The sequence below is a fragment of the Polypterus senegalus genome, chromosome 15 (genome assembly GCF_016835505.1).
Source record: "Polypterus senegalus isolate Bchr_013 chromosome 15, ASM1683550v1, whole genome shotgun sequence".
NCBI classification, from domain to species: Eukaryota; Metazoa; Chordata; class Cladistia; order Polypteriformes; family Polypteridae; genus Polypterus; species Polypterus senegalus.
The window spans coordinates 52556569-52574426 of NC_053168.1; the positions used below are offsets into that span (position 1 = coordinate 52556569).

The window sequence follows — 17858 nt, forward strand, 5'->3', positions numbered from 1 at the left end:
TCGCCCATGCTAAACACAAAATGTTTGCTACACTAAGAAAAAGGTAGAAACTGAGAAACAAGAGCTTGCTTAATAAAAATAAGAGTTGTTAGGGATTGACCACCTGCAATCACAGTGGTCCACACAAACTTTAGAACCACAAATGTAAGCCTTTTATTACATCAGCACACAACTGAATGACACCACAGTAAAAACAAGGTCAGGTTAAGAGTGAACCAATGATTTGTAAAAATGGCTTGAATAAAAAGTACCTCATAGGCATAAAGTACTGCGCATTTTCAGTTTTAGTGTGCCAACTTATTAGAATTGGTAGCACACATTCTACTTTACATTCAGAGGACAGAGACAATGACCATATACAATAGCCCTCATCTGCAGGTTATATCCTTTCAACATTGGACATTATTAAATGTTTGCTTAATTGAACGGAATGAGTTTCAAAACTCTCATGTCCAAAAATATATCCTGTTCTGGTTACAGATCTGCTTTGCCTGTGTTATCTCCTTGGCTCCTTTTATTGGGACTGTACGAGTCAGTATTACCATTCCAGAGATAAATTAATTAAATTCTAGAAAATTCCTTACAGAGCCTTTGAAAAATTCATTAAGCAATTTTATGCCTTAAGATAGGGGCGGCACGGTGGTAGTGCTGCTGCCTCGCAGTTAGGAGACCAGGGTTCACTCCCCGGGTCCTCCCTGCATGGAGTTTGCATGTTCTCCCCGTGTCTGCGTAGGTTTCCTCCCACAGACATGCGCATTGGCGATTCTAAATTGCCCCTAGTGTGTGCCCTGCCCAGGGTTTGTTTCCTGGCTGGGATTGGCTCCAGCAGACCCCTTGTAGTTAGGTAGAGCGGGTTGGATAATGGATGCCTTAAGATGCACCATAGATATTTCTAGATAGATAGCTATATCGAAGATAACATGAACATTTATATAAACCAAGACTGTTTTGCAAGATTACTCATTCAACAAATATCTAGGACATCTGATTCTCGATTCTGAAATAATGAAGCACTTCTCCAGATAAAGTTGAGACTGAGCATTTATGAGATACTATTTTTGACTAGCCTTGAAAACAGAAAATTCAGGAGGTAGTGAAGCATTGAGAAATGCACAGCTGCAATGCTTTCATGAATGGAGGGTCTGCTTTTATGGATATTTGTTGAGGGGCACTGTCAAAAATAAACATTGGGGGGAGATAATCTAGTAATTCAAAACTGAGCATCAAGTTCTGTGTTGTCACTATAGACAAAAATACCACAGATGTTTATACTTCTAATTCTCATCTTTGAATGAATCTATTTTACCAAAGTTAAAAAAAAAAAAAAAAAGCAGACTTCAATTAGGTGCCTGGTGCATTTGAAGATTTGAATCACAAACCCATGGCAAATAACTAAAAATAGCGAACAATTCATCTGCCAATAATTAATCTATCCTTAAATCAATTACTACTATCGGTGAATGTTGAGTTTATCAAAGAAAAAACACCCTTGTTTGAACAGACTGGTTACTTGATAAGGTATACATATACATTTTTACACAAGATCAGGTTTGTACCATCAATTATACTTTTGGTAAATTGGCTAATGTACCATACTGAAATTACTTATTAACTTAAAACTCATTGCAAAAAGCCATTTTTCTGATCACCATCAGACTAAATTACCATTCTTTTACTCTACTTTCCTCTTTTATATTATTAATATGTAGCCTTTGTCAGAATGCCTCAAATCTCCCAGACTTACCACTGCTCCTAAGGTATTGTACCATATAAACTTCTCCAACCCTTCCCTTCTACATCTATAACCTCACACAGTTAGGTGTAGTAAAAGCCAAACAGGAGTTAAGTTACAATTTAAACAATGTATTATTGATAATATTCATAAACAACAACAATATGCAAAGTACATTTGAATATTGGCAACTGGATGAATGTTGATGTGTAGTTTCAGGCGGAACACAGACTTAGTTACTTAAAACTTAAGACATCATTGGTGATCAGCTTTCTTTAGAACAGGCCACAAGCCGGTCTCAATATGGCTGCCGAGCTGTGCTCTTCATTGTGTTGTCCTTTTCAGTTCATGGTGTGTGAAATGGTCTTTCATCAGTTTGGTGAGAGAGAGCTGGGTAAAGCAAGCAAATTTATAGGTTTTCTGACCAAGCCTTACAGCCAATAAGGCCTCATACAGTGGTGCTTGAAAGTTTGTGAACCCTTTTGAATTTTCTATATTTCTGCATAAATATGACCTAAAACATCATCAGATTTTCACTCAAGTCCTAAAAGTAGATAAAGAGAAACCAGTTAAACAAATGAGACAAAAATTATTATACTTGGTCATTTATTAGGGAAAATGATCGAATATTATTTTTATGCAGAAATATAGAAAATTCTAAAGGGTTCACAAACTTTCAAGCACAACTGTAGTACTTCAAAGCTTCTGATACAAGCCAGTTCCAAACAGCCATACTTCAGACCAATGGGGTATAGAACAACTTCACACCTGCCCTCCAAACCATATTTTAAGGTAAAGTTTGGCAGTTAGGCAGCCTGGCTTTCCTATGGGGGTTGAGAGACTTCAGAGAAACATTTACCAAACCTGTTTGAGGCACTTCCCCCAACCCCGTCATAAAATTCACTTTCCTGACTTAGTCCTTCTCACTAATGTAACACTAATATTACATTGCTTTGCCCAAGTAACAAATAAAGACATACAAAATATTTATGAACGTGTATGCAAAATTTCACAAAGTATTTTAATTTCAGCCAACAAGATACAAAAACTGACAGATTTTATTTAAAAACAAACAGTGCAAAGTTTACATCATAAAATTAAAAAACACACACACACAGTTTTAAGTTGTCTTTTTATCAATTAGACATTTCAGACTTTACAAAGTAACAAAACATCCACAAATAGCAATAATGCATTTTTACAACTGGTAGTTTTGAAACAATTAGAGGATTACATTTATATTTTTCTTTTCAGGCAATGGATCCAGATTAAAAAATAATAAAATAAGGGAAGCCCTTAAATGCAGTACAAACTGTCCCATAGATAAATCACTCATTACCACTTGCCAACATCTTGTCCACTATGAGAAAGTAATTAAATATTGCAAAATTAAAATGGCAATAAAAAGAGGAAAGAATGCCTAAATTAAACATACACATTCAGAAACCAAGATTTCAACATCCTTAATTTTTGATTCAATTCCTCAAACAGGATTTTTTAGCACAGCAAGAGCACTTAGCCAGCTGGTATGTTGGCTATAGTGATTTATGTATACCCTTAAGCAATTTTACTAGTTGGCTGGGTAGGTTTGCACAAACAAACAACACTACATTAACATTCAATTAAATGCACAATTTGTAACAGGGAAATTCTGCTGTATGGCTTAATTTATTGTAAAATACTAACCACAATTTTTAGCATTAAAGATGAACCCATTCAACACTCTTCATTATCAGAAACTAGAATATAAATTGTTTTTTAAAAACAAAACTTATAACATTGTGTTAAGCAGCACCTGATAAGGCCTTGGGCAAGTCCAAATACAGTCTCAGTGACTTAGACAACATGTAAAATTTCAGAGTAAACCTTTGATATATAGGTGATCTGAAAGTGAAAAAAAAAAAAAATAGAAACCTTTATGAAATTGTGTGGATTAGTTTTATAGAGACAGAATACATCATATACAATGTACATTTGTAAACGTTACTTCAATAAACAGCCACCTACATTAAATAAGAGGTAAACTGACAAATTTTAGATAGAAAATGAAATTTCCAACTTCTGCACTTTTCATCACCTACGTTATATAAATGGTATTCAAAAGTGTAACAGATATTACAAGGTTATAGCGAGTTGCTTTTGCAAACTGACAGAAGTGTGAGGCTAACACATAAGTCTTGAGATGATTCTGGCTAACTATTAGTTACAGCTAACAAAAATGCTTCTTTTTCCAGAGAACTTATAAAAACAACTTGAGACTAAATTAACAATTATCATGTAATTTTAGGTTAAAAAAAGCATTAAATATTAAAATCTTAAATTACACCACTTTACACTTCTTGACAGCCATGTTAATTCGCCCTATTAATTGCCTTAGTATGGGGAGGGGGGACTACGGTGCCAGTTTTAGAGCTTTCATTTAAAAAAAACCTGCAAGCAGGAAAACTCATGTGGAGATTGGCATTAAAGGCAAGTTAGAGCAGATAAAAACAATATGTTGAAATGGTCATCTTTAGATTTGAAATCAATTAAATAAATTCTTGCATTTACCAATCACAAATTTACACAAGACTGACAAAGACAATGCACATTTCAAATGGTCATGGTTCTGTATGGCACAGAAAAACTGACATTTATTAGTTTATACTGTTATCAGGCTTTTATGTTAGGGAGAACAGTTGAAGTTAAAAAAAAAAAAAAAAATTAAAATAGAGTGTTAACTTTAAGCAGTTACAGGGTATAAGTGCATTTAGTCCTAATAATAAATGTGAATGATATACAAGTAGCACCTACCTTTATCATGCTGTAGGTCGAGTTTCCAAGGGGTAAAAGATTTGTTGTTTCCAAACAAGCAGTCCTTCATTTTCATATAAATTCCACACCAACAGTTAACTCATGAAAGTTTGTAGCATGTTTACCGAGAAATCACTAGCATTGTTCAGTAGAGTGCAAAATAATTGAAAGCTGTATTTAAAGGAACATATGGAAAATATCAAGGCTACAGATAGATGTAAACTATAGCAACTGTTTAAGACATTTTTGAAGTATAAATTGTCAAAACATTCTAATTAGTGGTTTACATTCAACTCAAGAGGCAGTTTTGGTAGCATGCAAAATAAAGTAAAATAAAAAATATGAAATTATACCTAAAGCAGAAGCATCAACATAGTTTGGATCACTGACCCAAAAAAATTAAAATCAAATCATCTTCAAGGTGACCCATATTGGACGCACCCCTTATAAGTCTGGATCCTGCCTTGAACTAAAACCTGCCAGGATTTTCTCTGGCCATTCTCTTAACTTGCAGTACAACTGAACTGATTAGGTTCATTGATGGATGGATTTATCAAAATACTGACCATTCATTTATCTTCAGTATTGTGCAGTGGCATTTGCTACCCATGCTTAATTACCAAGTTATTACTCCTGTCCATTAAAAGAGGCACCAGGGATATTGGGAGTCATAGAATACAAAGATAAAATGTTTAATTGCCTGATCTTAGTACTTTTGATTCTCTACAATAACTGATTAAGACGGGTCAGCAGGCTTACTTTATGAGAATGGTGGTATCAACCGTTATTACTGATCGTCAACCTCCACCAGAAATGTTGACCACAGTTTAAAATTTCCTCTTTTACAGTTCATATCTCAATTATAATTTTTTGAGAGTTGATTATTCTAATTATTCTATTTTACTATGTAATTAATGTAATCCAAAACAATGCTTATGTAAATATTTTATAGTTTGTAATTTACCGTTAAATTATATTTGTAAATCTGTGCAAGTGTTCTGAGCTTGTTATTAGTAAAGAGTGCAAGGACAGATTTCACTAAATTGACTTGAGGAAGGCTACTCAGCTTGCTAATGCTTCCTGAGGCTTAGTGCCAACAAGATGTTTGTATGAAAGGCAAAAAAGCATGATATTAGCAGCTAGGGGCAAATTTGTTCTTTAAAGACAAAGTTCTTGTTTAGCAAAAATTGCATTCCCTTAACATATTTTATCCTCTTAACTATGACATACAGTAGCTTGATTACCATCTTACATTAAAACACAAAAATGGCTTTCAGTTAAGCTGTAGTCTTAACAAAAAAATATGAACCGTGTTTCATTTCATAGAAGAAAAAAAAAAAAATGTGTAGCAATGGAAGAAACATCTATAGTTTCAGTTACAATGCATCTTTGCTATTAGAAATATGTGCCAAAAAAGAAGCAAACTTGTGTCCCTTGGTTTGGATAAGGTAAAAAGGTGCTAAGGAAACTTTTTTTTACATATAAAATTTGGGAAAAATGGTAAAGATTTTAGAAAGACAATTAGACAGATAAAGTATCTAGTATACTCTCATGAGTACATCTGGTAAACTCCCTTCCAATACTATGTGAGACAGAAGAGTACATTTCTATACAACAGAAATACCACTCAGTTGAAAAATGTTAAGTTTCTAAACTAACCAGAATATGCCTCCAATACCTCAGGTAAATCCTTGAACCATCAGATTAGGTTGGTCAACAAATACTGCTGAACCATCAGAGTTCAGGTCTCATCACTGGCAAAAGCGGAGGATATCTGGCAGTTTACAACATTAAGATAAATGCATCACCAGCAGCCATTGAAGAATGAAGATACAGAAGACAAAAACTTACATGGCTTGGTGGGTACTTGTATTGGGTGGTAGATGATAGCAGATGGTCACATCTCATTAACAGAGGTAAGTCACTGTAGAGAAATATTAGATTGAAAATGAGAATTTCTATTCATTTGGCAAAATGTATCATTACTGTGGTTATGTTTGAATTGGTCGATATACTCCCAGACACAAAGAAAAATAATGAACAGTATATCTCAAAAGAAATAAAATGAAGGGGAAAACAGCTTTTACTGAAGCTCAAAAATACATACATAGTAACCATTCCAAAAAAGTGAGGCATTATATAAATATGTACTGCTGCAAGCATGGAGTCCCAGTGGCATTTAGTGACACATGTCTGTTGAACGTTTTACTGACTAAATCAGAAATGTGTGCCACTGTTCATAATAGCTATCCATTTTAGTTTTCATTCTCTTTTCAGCCACTATCTGCAGTGTGCATGAAGCATGCATGAATTCCATTACTAAACTAGGCTTCTTATTAGCTTTTTGATGGGCGTCTCTTGAAGTGATGTCAATAGCCCAGCACACTACTGTGTAGAAAACTGAAATGGCTACTACTGAGTAACAGAACATTCAAAGGAATTAAATTATTAGACAGACATTATCAATCCCATGGAGAAATTCAGATGCATACTGCAGCAGAAACAAAAAAAAAATAAAAGGATACATACTCACAGCACAGATAATATTGCCAATCAAATAAATGTATATTGTGCAGATATTTCAAAATTAACTTAACACGTACATTGGAAGGAAGCATTGAATTGCCGGATAGCAGTGGGCAGAAAAGACCTCCACCGGTGGTACTTAACACATCGTAATGGAATGAAACGGTGGCTAAAAGTACTCCAAGAAAGCACTTCCTGGAGGGGACTTTTCATAATGGCATTCAATTTCACCACCACCCTCTTTTCCACAACAGTTTCCAGTGTCCACGGATCATCCTATGATGCAGCATTTTTTCCTGATGAAAAAAAAATAATAAAACACAATGCCCGAATAAATTCTTTATTGAGCAGAAGGTGCTTCCCCAGGAGACTGCTGTATAGAATACACTGACTATTATGGACCGATAGAACATTTCCAGCAGCTTGCTGCATACTGTACATCCAAAGACGAGAGTTTCCTTGGGGTTACAGTCTGCTCTGGCTCTTCTTGTACAGTGCCACTGTGTTGTCAGAGCAGCCCAGTTTGTTGTTTCTGTGAACGCCCAGGAACTTGTAGCCCTACACCACTTCCACAACCCCCCAAATGGTGATTAGTCTCAGAGATTCCCTGGCATGCTGGAAATCCACCACCAGCTCTTTTGTCTTGCTGATGTGGAGTTGCAGATTGTTTTCCCTGCACAACAGGACAAAGTCCTCCACAAGCTTCCTGTATTCGGACTCATCTCCATTATTAATGTAGCTTATAATGGAGGAGGCATCTGAAAATTTCTGTAGATGGCAAGCGTTGATATTGTCCTGGAACTATGTTGTGTAGAGGGTAAACAGGAAGGGCAACAGGACAGTTCCCTGAGGTGCTTCAATATTACACACCACCATTTCCAACACACAGCCTCTCAGCCTCACAAACTGCTGTTTTTTGGTCAGGTATGAACTAGTTAGAAATGATACATTCTCTCCTTGTCCACATGGGTTTTCTTTCACAGTCCAAAGACATGAGGGTTAGGTGGACTGGCAATGCTAAATTAGCCCCAGTGAGAGTGTGCTCGGTTTACTCTGCAATGGGTCGGTGCCCTGGCCATAGGTTGTTTATGCCTATACGTATTGCTTGCTGCGCTTCAGCTGCATTGTGATCATACCCTGGAAAAGCAGGTTTAGAAAATGGTTGGACATACAAAGACAAAATTACTGTCAAATAAAAAACACTACACACCAAGGAAACAGAATCTACACATTTATTCCCTTAATATAATGTTCTATACCTGGTCTAAAATGCTCATTGCTTTTAATTTTTCATATAGCTATACTTGCATTCATTGATAGTCAAAAATGCTGACAAAATTAGGTGCTATACACAGTGGATTCAGAAGGTATTCAGACCACTTCACTTTCTGCACTTTGTGCTGTGAATTTAATTTTAAATGGATAAATCTGACATTTCTACTGATAATTCTACACTCAAGAACCCAGAACAACAAAGTGAAAACTTTTTCCGAAAGGTCTGCAAATTTATTTAAAATCAAAAACTGAACTTTTTTATTCATGCAAGTATTTAGACCCCTAATTCGTCACTTTGTAGAAGCCTCTATATCAGCAATAACAGTTTTAAATCACCTTGAGTAAGACTTTACAAGCTTTGCACATTCTTCCTAGCAGATCTGCTCAAGCTCTGTTAGACTGAATGGGAGTCATCTGAAAACTACCATCTTCAAGTGTCTCCTCATATATTCTATGAGATTAAAGACTGGGTTTTGGCTGGGCCACTGAAGAACAATCAAAGGCTAATTACAAAGACACTCCTGTATTGGCTGGTTTTCTATAAAGTCCTTTCTGTATTTGGATGCATTCATTCATTCTTCCCTCAATTCAGATCAGTCTCTCTGTCCCTACCACAGAGAAGCATCCCCATAGCATAATGCTGCCTCCACCCTTCTTCATAGTAGGGATGGTATTAGGCAGGTGATGAACAGTTCCTGGACTTCATCAGATAACAAGCTTAGAGTTCTTCCCAAAGAAAACAATTTTTCTCTCATCAGACCAGGAATAATTTTCCTTGTGCTCTCAGAATCCTTTAAATGCCAAACTCCAAGGAGGTTGTCATATGCCTTTTACTAAAAAGATACTTCCGCCTAGCCATTCTACCATAAACACTAGAGTTAGGGAGTGCCATTTAAATGGTTGTCCTTCTGACAAATTCTCCCATAACAGCAGAGGACTTATGGAGTTGGTAGACCAAGGCTCTTACCCGTTATTCAGTTTGGCTGCACAGCCAACTCTAGGATGAGTCCTGGTGGTTCCAAACTTCTTCCATTTCACAATAATTGAGGTCACTATGCTCTTGGGAACATCCAAAACATTTAAAATGGTGTTATTCCTTTGCCCTGATCTATACCTTACCACAGTTTTATTGTGGAACTCACCTTAAACTTCATGGCTTGGCTTTTTTCCAGACATGAAGTGTAAATTGTAGAACCTTATATAAACAAGAGTGTGCTTTTCCAAAGTATGTCCAGTTAATTCAGTTTACCACAGATGGACTTCAGGTTCTAGACACATTTAGGACAGTTAAAGCAAACCAGATGCACCTGACCACAACTTTGGAGTGCCACTGCAAAGGGTCTGAATTTTTCTATGATGAGACATTTTATTATTAATAAATTTGCATTTCTGAAAATTGTCCCACCCCTCCACTTTGTCTTTATGCATTAATGAGAGTAGATTGATTGGCAAAAGTGACAAATTATCCATTTAATAATAAATCTATAACAAAGTGTGCAGAAACTGAAGGTGTCTGAAATCTTTTACAATACACTGTGTATGTAGAAGTTCATTACAAAGTTTGTTTTTTTTCCAAGCATTCACATTAGCTAGCTACTCAAGTTTCTCAGCTTAGAATACTCTGAAAAAGAAAAAAGGGGCATGTCTCAGACTGGCTCAATGACAGCTGCTTGTGAAGCAGTTTAGAGTAGCAGAAAGAGCAGGGCCGAATATATTTCTTGTAAAACAATGGGCAACAACCCTAGTGAGCAGAGATGAAGGGTATATACAGTTACACCACTGCCAATAATAGTTTTTTTTTGTGATAAGGAATAAACTAGAATTGGAAATCAGCTAGGTACAGGGAGTTGAAGGAATGACAAATGGCAAAAAGTAGGCAAAAACTTTGTTTTGTAGCTGTCTACTTGAAGGTGGTGTCATAGGTAGATGCTAGACTGTACAGTTTTAACTTGTTCTGAAAGTTCACTACAATGTTATTCATTTGAGTAACAGCTTAGCCTCACCAAGATGTACAGTACGTGGGACTGTAAAAAAATAAAGATCCAAGTTTGTGGCCTTTGATGTGTTTTTGAAATGGTAACCATTAAAACATTACAAAAGCAGCTATGGCATGATTTAAATGGTATGGAAGTGAATAAAATGCAGTCTTCAGTTTTAAGTACATTAATGGACGAATAAGTTAGTGCTTTAAGTACAATTCTAGATGTGTCTAAAGGCAAAACTCCAAACATCTCATGAATTATGCAAGATGACTTGAGAACAAGACAAAGATTTGTTCTGAAGTAATGAATTTCAAGAAAAAAAAGCATTATTTCATGTTGTTAATATTAAATTGACACATACTTGCCAAAGACACTGGTGGACAAACTTGATTTTCAATGCTTTGTTACAAAAGTTTAAGATGTAAGCAAGATGTTTTAAGTAAGAGTAGATTTAATACTATTGATGTAATGGATGGTTTTGCGGCATTAATATTATGAGGTTTAGATTGTAACTATGACAGTATTGATTAAGCATTATTTACTTTAACTCTAAATAAAATTCAAGCAATAAAATTACCATGTACAAATACTAAGGCAAATTTAGTGGTCTGTGATGATTATACATGGTTCTTTTATAAATAGCATGCACCAGTCTGCACCATGTCTACAGAAGTTCCCATTGTTTTCGCACAAGGGAAATTGCTCCACTGTATAAAGTATACTGGTAAACTTTTCATCCAAATATACATAAGGTGGTAAATTGAGGTTTGTATGACAGAAAAAAAACTCATTTAAATTAGTTAAATACCTAAATTAACCAGAAAACTCTTCCGAAGCCTCAGGTAAATCCTTGAACCATCAGAATTGAGCAGCCAACAAATAATATTGAACTGTCAGAATTTAGGTTTCATCACAGGCAAGGGAAGAGGTTATCTGGCAGTTTATAACACAAGAGGAATTTATCCCCATAAAAAGGCATATGAGATTAACAAAATATATATATCTATAAATCACACACACAAAAAAACAAAACAAAAAAAAAAAACACTACTTACACTAGTAGGTTGGCAGCTGTACAGGCTGCTAGGTGACTGCATATTAGTGCATTTCATTATTTCAGATAGACCACGACCACTGTGGAGAAAAAATTAGATTAAAAGGTGTCAGTTCTTGTCAATTCAGTGAAACATCCCATTACTGCTGCCACAATTTAACTTTCTGATTTACTCTCTGGAATATGCATAGAAAAAGGAAACCTGAGTGACATCTTTCAATTACAGAAAGGTTAAGAAAACATGAAGACAGATAATTTAAAAGTATAGCTATTTAAGAGTGTTTACAAGTTCTACTCCGTTTTTATAAGGTAGTTAATAAATTCATTCTCTGGATTATTAAAATATTAAATCATAAGAATTAATATATTGCAATTTTGGCATTTTACTTGTTTACGCAATAGCACTGGCATCTCACACACTGAGATCCTTGGTTCGAGTCACAGACCAAAGGCATTATTTAGAAAACTTTCTGTGAATTTGAGCGTGAAAATATGTGCATGCCAAAAAATCAAAATGTGTACCCCAAAAAAAGGGAAAAGTGGGAAAAAAAAAAAAAAAAAAAAACAGATTTATAAAACCTGAAATATGCAAGTTTCAATCTACCATTCAAAACACAATCACTGTGTAAAAATGTGTACAGGAATGCATGACAAACATCATCCTGAAACATCCAAATATGGAGCATGCTAATCAATCTCCAACATATGCAGTCACGATGCTGCAGATCTTCATTAGCTGGTACAGCAGTCTAGCTCCTGATGCTTAGAGATTCTGCCACCTGCATTTAAGAGTATCTGACTGCGCTCCGAAACTTAGCCGCTATTAACTGGCATGATTGCTATTACAATGAATAGTACAGGCCATATGAAACACTGAGGATTCAGGCAGTTACCTTATCAATAAGCCAGTCACCACATACAACACCATAACAACTGTCAGAGATACTTTGACTCAAAATAAATGAACCACGTGTTGACCCAGCCCATGGGGGCACATTTCCAAGCCACACTGTAGCATCACAGACTCCTCATACAGTAATGAAATATAACTACTTACAGTTAACAAAAGCAATTTCATTCTCGCTAGGTTCCCTTATTGCAGTACAAGTGCAGTAAAATGCTCAGATTACGATAGGTGAACCAGGCACTGCTTCAAATTCCTTCTTATGTTGTCAAAAACATATTATGTTTTATGTATGTGCACCCACGCCATGACAAAACTGGACATAACCAGTTGGCAAGGCACTAAGGGCTCCCAGCCCAGCTGGCACAATGGAGCTAAAGCTTGCTGAGGTATTCCAGTTGGGCAGCATCACCCCATTTTTAAAATGGAACTAAGCTAGTGTCTACAATTTATATGGCACTTTTGAGATGTAACAGTTTTGTAACGTCAACACACAACAGCTTGGTGTTACTAATAATTATGAATTTGAGTCATCATTTAGCTGATTTGGCTGTAAATTCCTGCTTGATCAAGGGCGTCCAAAATAATGTGTACACATGTCAGAGTTGCCATGAATATAGCCATGTTTTTCTGTCAAATTTCTTTCACAAATCCAGATGTTTGCGTATGTACAAAAGGCTTGAAATGTGGTTACGCAAGCTTATAAGTGAGGCATCAGGTTGCTACCCAAGTGGAATTTACACGTTGTCCTTGGATTTGAATAGTTACCTTCCATACCACGTACTTGTTACTTTAACTAGAAATTTTACACAAGTTTACTCTTGTGTAATCAAATGTGTACATGTGAGCAGACCCAGCAATGCATGAGCCTCCTGTCTGTAGCAACTTCTTGCCTTTACCAGATTCAGCAGGAAAAGGCTTCCCTATCCCCAAATGAACTCACCCTTAAAGTTGCGCTTAGCAGGAATAAATGACTAAGATTGTTGCTGTTTCAAAACTGGAAGCAAACTGTAAATAACTTTCATGTATAAATGGACTTCTACCAATTCAACTACATGCAAACCAAGTGATGTTTGCTTCAAAGCAAAGGAACAGACAAACAAACCAAAAGAGGATGGAGGAAATATAAAGGCCCATTATTGTCACTTGAAGATGGCCATAGAACAGGGTCTGTTACCTTCACTGACTAAACTTAATGCAGTTCATAGCCTTGAAAGAAATAATGGGCGGTTCGCAAGCACATACTGATTGATTCCACAGAGTACAACAGATGTCTTCAGTGTCTTTTCATTTTGCAGGTGGATGTTTTACACACATGTGCACCTTCCACCCATCTGATTCATGACTCTAGTTCACTTCTCTTCTGAATCTTTCAAGTTCAGACAAATGAGAAGTCTGTTAGCAAGGATTCTCTCATTCACCATACAAGTACAATACAGCTACACATTTATATTAGAATGCATCAATTGTCTGTTGAGTACAATTAGTTATTGAAATAGGTTTATATAATCTGTTTTAAAACAGACATTTATAGCCTTTTGTACCTACAATGAATCAGTCACGCAAAATTTTACCTTACAAAAATACTACTCTCATTTTTAACAATTGTATGTTCTGAACTTTAACACACACTTTTTATGGTTAATTGAGTGCACTAGGCACACATATTCAATAATTCATTACCCCCAATCAAGTTACACGATTCTTGTTCATTTGATTCTCAAACTGAAAGATTACCTGAGGGAAAGGTTATACAATATGAATTGGTGATGTTTAATATTTAAATTTAGCACACAAAATAATGTATTCGGGGACGGACAAATTGGTAGTCCAGACACTTGGGACTACAAGTTTTTAATTCCAGACAACCAAACGACTCAAACCTGGCCGAATGCCAGATGTTTTAGATTTTTGATCCATGTAATATTTTTCCAATCAAAAATAAACTGATAAACAAATATAGCATACGAGACTGTCTTTATGCTTACAGCTTGACTTTTAAACCGACTTTTAAGTTGACCACTTCTGAAGGCAATTAAATATGTAGATCAATTTGATATTTTATACAAACTCATTAATTTGGTTATACTGCATTTGAGCTGTATTACTTTAATACTCGTAGTTTGTTATTTTTGTGATGAAATTTAAACTTTTTTTCTATATTGAGGTCGCCCTTTTGAACCCCCCTGATATTTACTACACGGTGAGGCATTTGTACTCCAACATTTATTATTTCCAGAGACATAATTTTGTCTATTTTTCCAGCGCATCGCACACAAAAGCAAGGGAATGATGGGAGCACCAGAACTCTGCTCACATCATGTCGCTTCGTACTGCAAGCTGCAAGTAGTAAGTCTGTGATAAGCGGAATACCGCTATGCTTTCCACTCACGGGACAGAAGGACAATCCCGACCGCTTCTATATAGTAAGAAAGAAGAAGAAGATATCGCACAGTCTGGAGTAGAAAATCATCTGTTACCTGGAAAAACGAAATTACAAATGCCATCGTGCATTGCAAAATGGACGGGGTGTGTGTGAAACTCCGCGCCTACGTAGCACTCACGGGACGGAAGGACAATCCCGACCACTTTTATATAGAAGGATTAGGGGACAAGGCAAACTGTTCCACTACTTCAATACCAGTTACAAGTAAAGGGAATCACAATAACAAGCACCATTAAGGCAACAATTTTTCAAATACAGGAAAAAACCTTTCAGCTGATTAAATATGGATGATATTTCACAAAGCAGCAATGAATGATGTAATGCAGAGCCAAGAACATCAACAAAACACAGAAAAGTGATCCTTTCTTTTCAGGCAAAACTAATATTAGGACTGAAAAGGTGAGAAAGCACAGTAACATTACAACACTATGCTGGTCAATCTGCAAGATGTTGAAAACATTGATGTAGTGCTGAGTCACTTGATGAAATATAAATCTTGGGAAATAAATTTGTACATTGATGCAGCAGGTAACTCTTTTCAACTGACTGAACTTCCTACAGATGAGAAAAAGACTAACATTCTGCAGCTTGTTGATCACATTATGGCATTGTTCCAACAACACTCCTCTGGCACTTTTTAATGTTTGGGACATTAGCCTTTCAAAATCAGAGGTCCATACTCTATTACAAACAGAGCTCAACCTATGAAGTTGCTGAAAGGGCAAAACACTTGTTTATACTATAGCACATTTACATACAAATGATGTAGTTCAAAGAGGAATATCATTAAAAATAAGGTGTTCACCATAAACTAACACATATTCTGGACTTCTAACTGAAAACAGCACCTTCCTCTCTTGATACACTAGAGGATGTGAAAGTGCTCCTTACTATATTAGTCCAGGCATTACAGAATATGAACATGCCTTTTTCAGGCCTAAACCTCATGTTTAGTAACATGAGGACTCACTTCATGGTCCAAGTGTGACAAAGTTTCATTCACCTGTACACAGACATCAAGTGTTCAACTAAAGTTGTATGACATTGTAAAGGATATACAAGTACTGCGCTTTAGAATAACCATGAACGTTAAACTGATTATGTTTTTGACAGAGAAACTAAATTGTTGGGGTATAAATTGGATCTGAAAACAAAATTTGAGAATACAACATTAATTGAGCATTTCAGTTTATTTTTTATATGTTTGTGTACATTGTAAAAAATACCACTCATCAACATGAGCAACTTCAAATAAAAAATATATTCTCGTCTTAGATGCCGACTGTGTTTGTACTGTGGTACAACACAGCTAAACTTTATAAAAACACATAGCTGTAAAATGTAGCAGGCATCTCTCAACCTAGCTTATAAAAGTACACCTGGACTACTTGGTTTTCAAAGCTGGTAGCCCAACAGACTGTAACAAGCATTTACAATTTGACCCGCAACGGCACGGGTTATTTCGCCATTTATTCAAAGGAATCTGATCCCCAGATTTTTTTTTTTTTGGACTATTGCTGACTGAAAAGAATTGAAATGCCCGTCGCTAAAGGGAAGCCTAAGCACAGCAGCAGCACGCAAAGCACTCATTCAGACGGAGTTCCTTTGAAGTTGCCAGTTAACATGACACGCAAGTCTTTGGCACGTGCTAGGAACACCAGGGAACCCGATGGAAAATAACGATCTAGCACCAAACAGCATCACAGTTCATCGCAAAAGATAAGTTACACGTATACATTTGATTCATGTTCGATGTACACACGTAACTTACCGTTGTAGCTTGAACGTTTCAACACGTATATACGCTTCAAGCATGCTTCGATTTTCACGGTATCCTAAAGTCTACACCTTTTTTTTTTTCAGCGTGGAAACATTTCGTCTACTTTCTAAAACCAAAATTCATGTGGATTTTTATTCAGATTTCAACTTTTCTTTCATCCCTGATATAAGTAATAGTAATAAAAACTTTAAAAAGGACTCACCAGTGTTACCACGAGGTAACACACTTCGCTCACAAGAGTAAAGAGGGCGCGCTCAGGGGGCGCGCGCCGGGGTAAAGATTTGCGAAACGGTTGACCTTTCACCTCTAAAACATAAATGCAAACAAAAGTTTACATTTAGAAAACTGTACAATTCAAAATGTACCCCTAGATTGTGGTATGAATTATAAAAACATTTTTAATTGTGTTTTTTCGAACGCTTATAAAAAGGGCGGGGCTATACCGACTTTAGTGCGCGCACCCAGGTGATAAGAAGTATGTGACGAATAAAAGTTAGAAGGCAGAATGTGTCATAACCCATTAAAAGCAGCCGTATTATAATTATGTATAACAGTAGGTGATCACCGAGATCGGATCAGTGAAAGGTTTTGAACGTGCTTTTTGACGGGAACATTGCGGGATGTGTGTCTTGTTCCTTGTTGAATATACACAGGACGAGACAAGGTGAAAGAGAGATTTCAGCTACTGTTTATGTAGCTGGTATCACTTTCAAATACAGTGAGCATCTAAATGAGGAAAATTAGAATTTATTTCTAAAGATAAGCGTCAGATTTAGCCAACAACATACTGAACTCACAGTAAACGTGTATATCTTTTTTTTTTATTTAAGTTCGCAGAACTATTGTGGTAAATGGATATTTGCACTTCTCCATAGCAGCTTAGTTCTTAAACGAAATGCCTTTTATTTGAAGCTTATTGCATTTTCTCTCCATGTCTGTACTTTGAGTTTCTTTTCGATAGTTTAAGGGTGGAGTGTTAGGTTAATGGTCAATCGTAAATTAGCTCAAGAGTATGTTAAGTGTGCATTGAAATGGACTGCTGAGCTGACCCGTGCATGCTTGGTTTCTGCATTTGCTATCTGCTGGCAAAATAAGCCGTGGCTTGTTAAATTCGCTGTCAGCAAAAATACCATTGCTAATTCAGCAGAATTACTGTTAGCTTTGATTTTTGAGTCCAGTGAACATTTTATTTAGATAGGGGCAACAACTCGTTTTGCTTGAAATTAACAATTTAGCAACAGTAGTGATTATAAATAACAATGCTAATATCCAAATACTGTATAATCCTGCATTTTATTCATGAGCAAAATTATCCATGGCCTCCCTCATAAGGTTGTGATTTAATAGAAGGAAACATTTAGGATTT

General features: G+C 36.0%; 1 long non-coding RNA gene across 1 annotated transcript; it reads right to left on the bottom strand.

Moving 5' to 3' along the window:
* Positions 1 to 2847: 2847 nt before the first annotated feature.
* Positions 2848 to 16758, bottom strand: LOC120515845. The gene is made up of 6 exons (XR_005630713.1): positions 16695 to 16758; positions 11364 to 11442; positions 7129 to 7347; positions 6377 to 6449; positions 4526 to 4696; positions 2848 to 3616 (listed from the first exon to the last, which is right to left on the bottom strand). It is a non-coding gene; the product is annotated as an uncharacterized LOC120515845 (long non-coding RNA).
* Between the last annotated feature and the right edge of the window lie 1100 nt (positions 16759 to 17858).